Source organism: Triticum dicoccoides, chromosome 2B (assembly GCF_002162155.2).
Source record: "Triticum dicoccoides isolate Atlit2015 ecotype Zavitan chromosome 2B, WEW_v2.0, whole genome shotgun sequence".
In the NCBI taxonomy this organism is placed as follows: Eukaryota; Viridiplantae; Streptophyta; class Magnoliopsida; order Poales; family Poaceae; genus Triticum; species Triticum dicoccoides.
Window position 1 is genome coordinate 419241827 of NC_041383.1, and position 9771 is coordinate 419251597.

Genomic DNA, 9771 nt, shown 5'->3' on the forward strand with positions numbered 1-9771 from the left:
AATGCAAGGTCAACTGGGCGCACGTGTACCGCCTGGTGCAGCTTGGGGGCCTCGGCGTCTGAGACCTCCACCGCACCAGCATTGCCCTCCTCACCATATGGGTACGGCTGCAACGACTGGCGGTGGGTGCCCTTGGGCCCACCTCCCAGTCCCCGCATGATCCAGATGCTCTTGCGATCATGCGCGCCTCCACGTCCTGGATTCTAGGCAATGGCTTGAGTTGGCGTTTTTTACGAATCATTGGCTGGAGGGTCGCTGCATCACCAACATCAGCCCGCTCGTCCATTCCTTGGTCCCCCGCAGGCGCCGCCGCCGCAATAGGGGTTGCCGCAGCGTGCTTGGATCCGTGACATTGCCGGCACACTAGGGGCCATTGTAGTCGTGCAATGTGTCGAGCTCTGGTGTCTCCTGCGTCACACATCACGCTTTCCCCGATCCTAGATTGCCTCATCTGGAGATGGACAGAGCCCGGTGTCTAATCTGTTGTGTCTTGCTACACCGCCCTATTCCGAGGCTCTGTCGAAGACCCCAACTGGCGCCTCACCTAGAGGACGAGGGCCCAGCTGCGTGTCAAGATCTTCATACAAGGGTTGACTGGTTCAGTTTTCATACGAGGGTTGACTGGTTCGACTGCGGTGTGAGGCTGTCATCGCCGGAGAATGACACGGGTGTGGGTGGGTGGAGGGAAGGCCTGGAAAGCAGCATGATTAGGGTGGGGTTGTGAGGCATGCGTGGCAACACAGTCGGTCATGGGAGGTAGGAGCAGGCGGTACCACCGACGCTAATTTGGGCGGCTGGAGCAAGAAGATCGGAGATTGAAGAAGCAGCACGACCGTTGGATGACATCCAACGGTCACTGCTGCTATAATCTTTTGTTGACTAAGTTGACAAAGCCCTGTGTGCTCGTCAAATTAGTAGGCCCACGAGTCAGCCTCCAAATATCGTGCGCCCTGGTTGTCATGGTGGGCCCTAGATGGCTTCTTCTCTCTCTTTGATCTTCAATACAATGTTCTCCTCGATGTTCATGGAGATCTATCCGATGTAAATTTCTTTTACGGTGTGTTTGTCGAGATCCGATGAATTGTAGGTTTATGATCAGTTTATCTATGAATATTATTTGAGTCTTCTCTAAACTCTTTTATGTATGATTAAGATATCTTTGTATTTCTCTTCGAACTATTGGTTTGGTTTGGCCAACTAGATTGGGTTCTTTTTTTTTGCAATGGCAAAAGGTGCTTAGTTTTGGGTTCAATCTTGCGGTGTCCTCACCCAATGATGCAAGGGGTAGCAAGGCACGTGTTGTATTGTTGCCATCAAGGATAAAAAGATGGGGTTTACATCATATTGCTTGAGTTTATCCCTATACATCATGTCATCTTACTTAAGGCCTTACTCCGTTCTTATGAATTTAATACTCTAGATGCATGCTGGATAGCGGTCGATGTGTGGAGTAATAGAGTAGATGCAGAATCGTTTCGGTCTACTTGACACGGACGTGATGCCTATATTCATGATCATTGCCTTAGATATCGCCATAACTCTGCGCTTTTCTATCAATTGCTCAGAGTAATTTGTTTACCCATTGTATGCTTTCTTTCAAGAGAGAAGCCTTTGGTGAAACCTATGGCTCCCGGGTCTATTTTCCATCATATATTTTCAGATATATAAACAAAAAAGACCAAAAATACCTTGTTTCACTTCATTTATATTTACTTTAGTTTGTCTTTTTATTTATCTTTTATACCTATCTCTATTTGATCTCACTCTTGTTCGAGACCGTGAAGGGATTGGCAACCCCTTTTCTTGCGTTGAGTGCAAGTGTTTGTTAGTTTGTGCAGGTGCATAGATTGGAGACTTGCTTGTGCCTCCTACTGGATTGATACCTTCGTTCTTAACTGAGGGAAATACTTATCTCTACTTTGCTACATCACCCTTTCCTCTTCAAGGGAAAAATCAACGCAAGCTCAAGAAGTAACAGGAAGAATTTCTGGCGCCGTTGCCGGGGAGGTTCTACATCAAGCCTACCAAGTACCCATCATAAACTCTCATCTCTTGCACTTATATTATCTGCCATTTGCCTCTCATTTTTCTCTCCCCCCACTTCTAAAACATTTTTAGGAAAATACAAAAATATTTGCCTTTTTATTTGCCTTCTTTCGTTCGTCCTTTTCCTTTGCCCTTATGTCTTACTTGGTTTGTTTGCTCGTTTGCTGTATAATTATGTGTTTATTGAAAATCAAAAGCAAAGAGTTTATGGATCCTCATTCACTTGCTAATATTTTTAAAAGACCCAACTATGATGAACCAATTGCTACTGAGTTGAGTGCACTAGATTATCTTTATGAAGTTTTGCTTGAAGTTCGTGAATCTGAAAATTGTGATGAAGTGCTAAACGAAGAAGATTATAAAGTGATTCACGATAGCTCCTTGAATAAAAAGCATGTTTGGAATGATGTTATTATAAATTCTATTAATGTCAACTGTGCTAATAATATGCAAAACCCCAACCTTGGGGATGCTAATTTTGCTATGTCCACTACTTATTGCAATGATCATGATTAGGGTGATAATGCTTCTTGTGATCTTGAAAATTTATTTAAGCCTCGTGATGAATATGTTTGCGGTAATACTGAAAGTGGGCTTGGAAGAGTGTCAACTCTAGACTATTTTGGAAGAGTGTCAACTTTGCGTGCATGTGGAACATGTAGAGAAAATTTTATGTGATAGCTATATTGTTGAATTTGATTATGATCCTACATGTAATTATTATGATATAGGAAAAATATGGTTGTAGAAATTTTCATGTTACTAAATTACCCCTCATTATGTTGAGATTGCTATTGTTTTTCTCTTCTTCCTTGCATATGCTAGTTTTTGCTTGCCTTAATAATTTGTTTGCTTACAAAATGGCTATGCATAGGAAGTATGTTAGACTTAAACTTGTTTTTCACATGCTTCATGATGCTCCCTTCATATTTCAATTGTTTTCTTTCATGTGAGCATCATTAAAATTATCAATGCCTAGCTAAAAGGCTTTAAAAAAGTGCTTGTTGGGAGACAACCCAATATATTTTTTGCTATTTTTATGAGTTTACTCATTATTACCTCTGTAGTAATTGTGTTTTAGAGTTTTTAGTTAGTGTTTGAGCCAAGTAAGACCTTTGGGATGGTCTATGTGATAGTTGATTTGATCTTGCTAAAAAACAGAAACGTTTGTGTCTAGTAGCAGAATTTTTTAAACTCACAGAACTGTGATAAAATTCTAATTTTTTTACACAAGATTTATATACAAATTGCCTAGGTTGTCCTAATTTTTCAGAATTTTTGGAGTTACAAAAGTATACAAAGTTTTCAGATTACTATAGACTGTTCTGTTTTTGAGTATACACATTATTACCTCTGTACTAACTTTGTTTTGGTGTTTTAATTAGTGTTTGAGCCAAGTAAAGCCTTTAAGATACTTTGGTATATCATTGATTTGATCTTGCTGAAAAAACAGAAACTTTTGCGCCCATTTCCAAACTTGTTAAAAATCACATAAGCGTGATAAAATCCTGATTTTTTACACAAGATTGATATATGAATTTCCTTTGTTGTGCTAATTTTCAGAATTTTTGGAGTTATAGAAATATGCGAAATTTACAGATTACTATAGACTGTTCTGTTTTTGATAGATTTTGTTTTCTTTGTGTTGTTTGCTTATTTTGGTGAATCTATGGGTAGTATCGGGGAGCATGAACCATGGAGAAGTTGGAATACATTAGATATGACACCAATATAAATTAAGAATGAATTCACAACATTGCCTAAAGTGGTGATTTATTTTATTATACTAACAGATCTCATGAGTTTTTTGTTGAGTTTTGTGTTGTAAAGTTTTCAAGTTTTGGGTAAAGATTTGATGGACAACGGAATAAGGAGTGGCAAGAGCCTAAGCTTGGGGATGCCCAAGGCACCCCAAGGTAACATTCAAGGACAACCAAGCATCTAAGCTTGGGGATGCCCCGGATGGCATCCCATCTTTCGTCTTCAATCCATCGGTAAATTTACTTGAGGCTATATTTTTATTCACCACATGATATGTGTTTTGCTTGGAGTGTCTTGTATGATACGAGTCTTTGCTTTTTAGTTTGCCACAATCATCCTTACTGTACACACCTTTTGAGAGGGACGCGCGTTAATCGTGAATTTATTAGAATACTCTATGTGCTTCACTTATATCTTTTGAGCTAGGCAGTTTGCTCTAGTGCTTCACTTATATCTTTTTGAGCACGACTGTGGTTTTATATTATAGAAATTGATGAATTCTCATGCTTCACTTAAATTATCTTGAGAGTCTTAAACAGCATGGTAATTTTCTTAGGTTATAAAATTAGTCCTAATATGATGGGCATCCAAGAGGGGTATAATAAAAACTTTCATATAAAGAGCATTGAATAGATGAGAAGTTTGATTCCTTGCATTTGTTTTGAGATATAAAGATGGTGATATTAGAGTCATGCTAGTGAGTAATTGTGGATTGGTAGAAATACTTGTGTTGAAGTTTGTGATTCCCGTAACATGCACGTATGGTGAACCGTTATGTGATGAAGTCGGAGATGATTTATTTTTCGATTGTCTTCCTTATGAGTCGCGGTCGAGGACGAGCGATTGTATTTTCCTACCAATCTACCACCCTAGGAGCATGCGTGTAGTACTTTGTTTCGATGGGTAATAGTTTTTTGCAATAAGTATGTGAGTTCTTTTTTTTTGACCTTGAAGACTGCAGGGCTTGCACCCCACAGCATTTTATTAAAGAAAAAAAGTAGTAGCAGTACAAAACTTCCTCAAGGTGAGGAAAAAGATAAAAAGAAGAAAGAAGAAGAAAAAAGAATCTAAATAAGGCTATACAAGGGCAGGATGTACTATACCTAATAATTACAAAGATACATTGAAGCAACTCCCCTCAAGGAGGAAGGAAATCAATCCACTTAAGTAAGGCCTCTCTATACTTCTATTTGATTCTATGAGAGAGCAGAGTGAGATCATGAATTAATCCATTTCTCCACGCCCTGAAAGATGGCTTGATGTTCCTGAAAGCTCTGTCATTCCCGACCTTCCAAATATTCCACCAGGCAGTGAATACCACCTCCCCAAAGAAAGGTTTGTTAAAGTCCTTTCTAGCATGGTAGGCAATCTCCACCATGTCATCACTGTCTTTCCATACAATTTGCAGATAAATCCACACGCGACACTAAAATTGCATTGGAAAAAAGGTGGTTTATGTCCTCCAATATCCCAGTTGGACAGAGTACACATTGTGGCCCCTCATTAATCTTCCAATGCCTCCTCTGGATCATGTCCTTAGTGTTAACCCTGTCCATTATAACAAGCCAAGCAAACATCTTGATCGACATTGTACATCAGCTCTTCCATATCCACCCCAGGATGGGGTTTGCTACCATTGGCTGGTAGACAAAATCATAAAACTTTTTTGCAGTATAAGTAGACTTCTTGCCATGCCTCCAACCCCAAGAGTCATGACAGCTACTGTCAATATGGAAAGACCCCATTAAGGACGAAAGCTGCTGTAAATCTTGAAAGGATTGTTCAGAAAGAGGCAAGGAAAAAAGATCTTGGAAACTACTAGCCTGAAAGACTTCCTTGACTGAGAGGTGATACGTCCATTTTGCATCATGCTTTTATATCAATATTTATTGCATTATGGGCTGTTATTACACATTATATCTCAATACGTATGGCTATTCTCTCTTATTTTACAAGGTTTACCATGAAGAGGGGGAATGCCGGCAGCTGGAATTCTGGCTGGAAAAGGAGCAAACGTTGGAAACCTATTCTCCACAACTCCAAAAGTCCTGAAACTCCACGAAACAACTTTTTAGATTTAATAAGAATTTATGAGCGAAAGAAATAGGCCAGGGGGCCCACACCCTGTCCAGGAGACAGGGGGGCGCGCCCCCCCTATAGGGCGCGGCCCCCTATCTCCTGGCCCCCCTGGTGGGCCTCCGGCGTCCATCTTCTGCTATATCATCACTTTTACCCTGGAAAAAATCATGGGCAAGCTTACGGGATGAAACTCCGCCTCCACGAGGCGGAACCTTGGTGGAATCAATCTAGGGCTCTGGCGGAGCTGTTCTGCCGGGGACACTTCCCTCTGGGAGGGGGAAATCATCACCAACGATCCTCTCATCGGGAGGGGGTCAATCTCCATCAACATCTTCACCAGCACCATCTCCTCTCAAAACCCTAGTTCATCTCTTGTATCCAATCTTGTATCAAAACCACAAATTGGTACCTGTGGGTTGCTAGTAGTGTTGATTACTCCTTGTAGTTGATGCTAATTGGTTTACTTGGTGGAAGATCATATGTTCAGATCCTTTATGCATATTATTACTCCTGTGATTATGAACATGAATATGCTTTGTGAGTAGTTACGTTTGTTCCTGAGGACATGGGTGAAGTCTTGCTATTAGTAGTCATGTGAATTTGGTATTCGTTCGATATTTTGATGAGATGTATGTTGTCTTTTCCTCTAGTGGTGTTATGTGAACGTCGACTACATGACACTTCACCATTATTTGAGCCTAGAGGAAGGCATGGGGAAGTAATAAGTAGATGATGGGTTGCTAGAGTGACAGAAGCTTAAACCCTAGTTTATGCATTGCTTCGTTAGGGGTTGATATGGACCCATATGTTTAATGTTGTGGTTAGGTTTACCTTAATACTCCTTTTTGTAGTTGCGGATGCTTGCAATAGGGGTTAATCATAAGTGGGATGCTTGTCCAAGTTAGGGCAGTACCCAAGTACCGGTCCACCCACATATCAAAGTATCAAAGTACCGAATGCGAATCTTATGAACGTGATGAAAACTAGCTTGACGATAATTCCCAATGTGTCCTCGGGAGCTCCTTCTTCATTATTAGAATTTGTCCAGGCTTATCCTTTGCTACATAAAGGATTGGGCCACCTTGCTGCACTTTATTTACTTTATTTACTTTTTGCTTGTTACTATTTATCTTATCACAAAATTATCTATTACCTACAATTTCAGTGCTTGCAGAGAAAACCTTACTGAAAACCGCTTATCATTTCCTTCTGCTCCTCGTTGGGTTCGACACTCTTACTTATCGAAAGGACTACGATAGATACCCTACACTTGTGGGTCATCAAGACTCTTTTCTGGCGCCGTTGCCGGGGAGTGTAGCGCTTTTGGTGAGTGGAACTTGGTAAGGAAATATCTATATAGTGTGCTGAAATTTTCTGTTACTTGTCACTATGGAAACTAATCTTTTGAGGGGCTTGTTTGGGGTATCTTCACCCCAACCAGAAGAGCAAGGAGATGCTCCTCAACCTACTGAACTTTATGAAAATATTCACTTTGAGATTCCTTCGGGTATGATAGAAAAACTGTTAGCTAATCCTTTTGCAGGAGACAAAACATTGCATCCCGATTTACACCTTATCTTTGTGGATGAAGTTCGCGAATTATTTAAGCTTGCAGGTATTCCCGATGATGTTGTCAAAAGGAAGGTATTTCCTTTATCTTTGAAGGTAGATGCAATGACATGGTATAGGCTATGTGATGATACGAGATCTTGGAATTATAAGCGATTGAAGTTGGAATTTCACCAGAAGTTCTATCCTATGCATCTTGTTCACCGTGATCGTAATTACATATATAATTTCTGGCCTCGCGAAGGAGAAAGCATCGCTCAAGCTTGGGGGAGGCTTAAGTCAATGTTATATTCATGCCCCAATCATGAGCTCTCTCGGGAAATGATTATTCAGAATTTTTATGCTCGGCTTTCTCTTGATAATCGCAACCTGCTTGATACTTCCTGTGCTGGTTCTTATATGCTGAAGACTATTGATTTCAAATGGTACTTATTGGAAAGAATTAAACACAACTCTGAAGATTGGGGTTCCAACGATGGTAAGGAGTCAGGTATGACACCTAAGTTCGACTGTGTTAAATCTTTTATGGATACCGATACTTTCCGTGGATTTAGCTCTAAGTATGGACTTGACTCTGAGATAGTAGCTACTTTTTGTGAATCTTTTGCTACTCACATTGATCTCCCTAAAGAGAAGTGGTTTAAATATAATCCTCCTGTTGAAGTGAAAGTAGTTGCACCTATTACAGTCGAAGAAAATACTATTACATATAGTGATCCTATTGTTCCTACTGCTTATGTTGAAAAACCTCCTTTTCTTGTTAGCATAAAAGATCACGCTAAAGCTTCGACTGTTGTTCGTAAGAGTAATACTAGGACCTATACACCTCCTGAGCAAATTAATGTTGAACCTAGTATTGCTATGGTTAAAGATCTCTTGGATGAGGATTTAGATGGGCATGTTATTTCTTTCTTGGGTGAGACTACTAATATTGCTAGACCTGATACTAAGACACGTAGACCTGTTTTAGGCATGCCTGTTATTTCTATTAAAATAGGAGATCATTGTTATCATGGCTTATGTGATATGGGTGCTAGTGCTAGTGTGATACTTTATGATCTTTATAAAGAAATTATGCACGACATTGCACCCGTTGAATTAGAAGACATTGATGTCACTATTAAGCTTGCTAATAGGGATACCATTAAACCTATTGGGATTGTTAGAGATGTCGAAGTTTTGTGTGGGAAGGTTAAATACCCTGCTGACTTTCTTGTTCTTGCTTCCCCACAAGATGATTTTTGTCCCATTATTTTTGGTAGACCCTGCTTGAATACAGCTAGTGCTAAGATTAATTGTGAAAGGAATATTGTCACTGTTGGCATAGATGGCATGTCTCATGAGTTTATTTTTGCCAAGTTTAGTAGACAACCTTATGAAAGGGAACCATCTAGTAAGGATGAAATTATTGGTCTTGCTTCCATTGCTGTTCCTCCAACTGATCCGTTAGAACAATATTTGCTAGACCATGAAAATGATATGTTTATGAAGGAAAGGGAAGAAATAGATGAGGTGTTCCTTAAACAGGAACCTATGCTGAAACATAACCTTCCCGTTGAAATTCTTGGGGATCCCCCTCCACACAAGGGTGATCCCGTGTTTGAACTCAAACCCTTACCTGATAATCTTAAGTATGCTTATCTTGATGAAAAAGAAATATATCCTGTTATTATTAGTGCTAACCTTTCAGAGAAAGAAAAAGAAAGATTATTGAAAACTCGGAAGAAGCACCGAGCTGCTATTGGATATACTCTGGATGATCTTAAGGGCATTAGTCCCACATTATGTCAACACAAAATTTCAGTAGAGAAAGATGCCAAGCCAGTTAGAGATCCTCAAAGACAATTAAATCCCAAAATGAAGGAAGTGGTAAGAAAGGAGATTCTAAAGCTCCTTGAGGCATGTATTATTTATGCCGTTGCTGATAGTGAATGGGTATGCCCTGTCCATTGCGTCCCTAAAAAGGGAGGTATTACCGTTGTTCCTAATGATAAAGATGAATTGATCCCGCAAAGAATTATTATAGGTTATAGGATGGTAATTGATTTCCGTAAGTTAAATAAAGCTACTAAGAAAGATCATTACCCTTTACCTTTTATTGACCAAATGCTAGAAAGGCTATCCAAACGCACACATTTTTGCTTTCTAGATGGTTATTCTGGCTTCTCCCAAATACCTGTGTCAGCGAAGGATCAATCTAAAACTACTTTTACTTGCCCTTTTGGTACTTTTGCTTATAGACGTATGCCTTTTGGTTTATGTAATGCACCTGCTACCTTTCAAAGATGCATGATGGCTATATTTTCTTATTTTTGT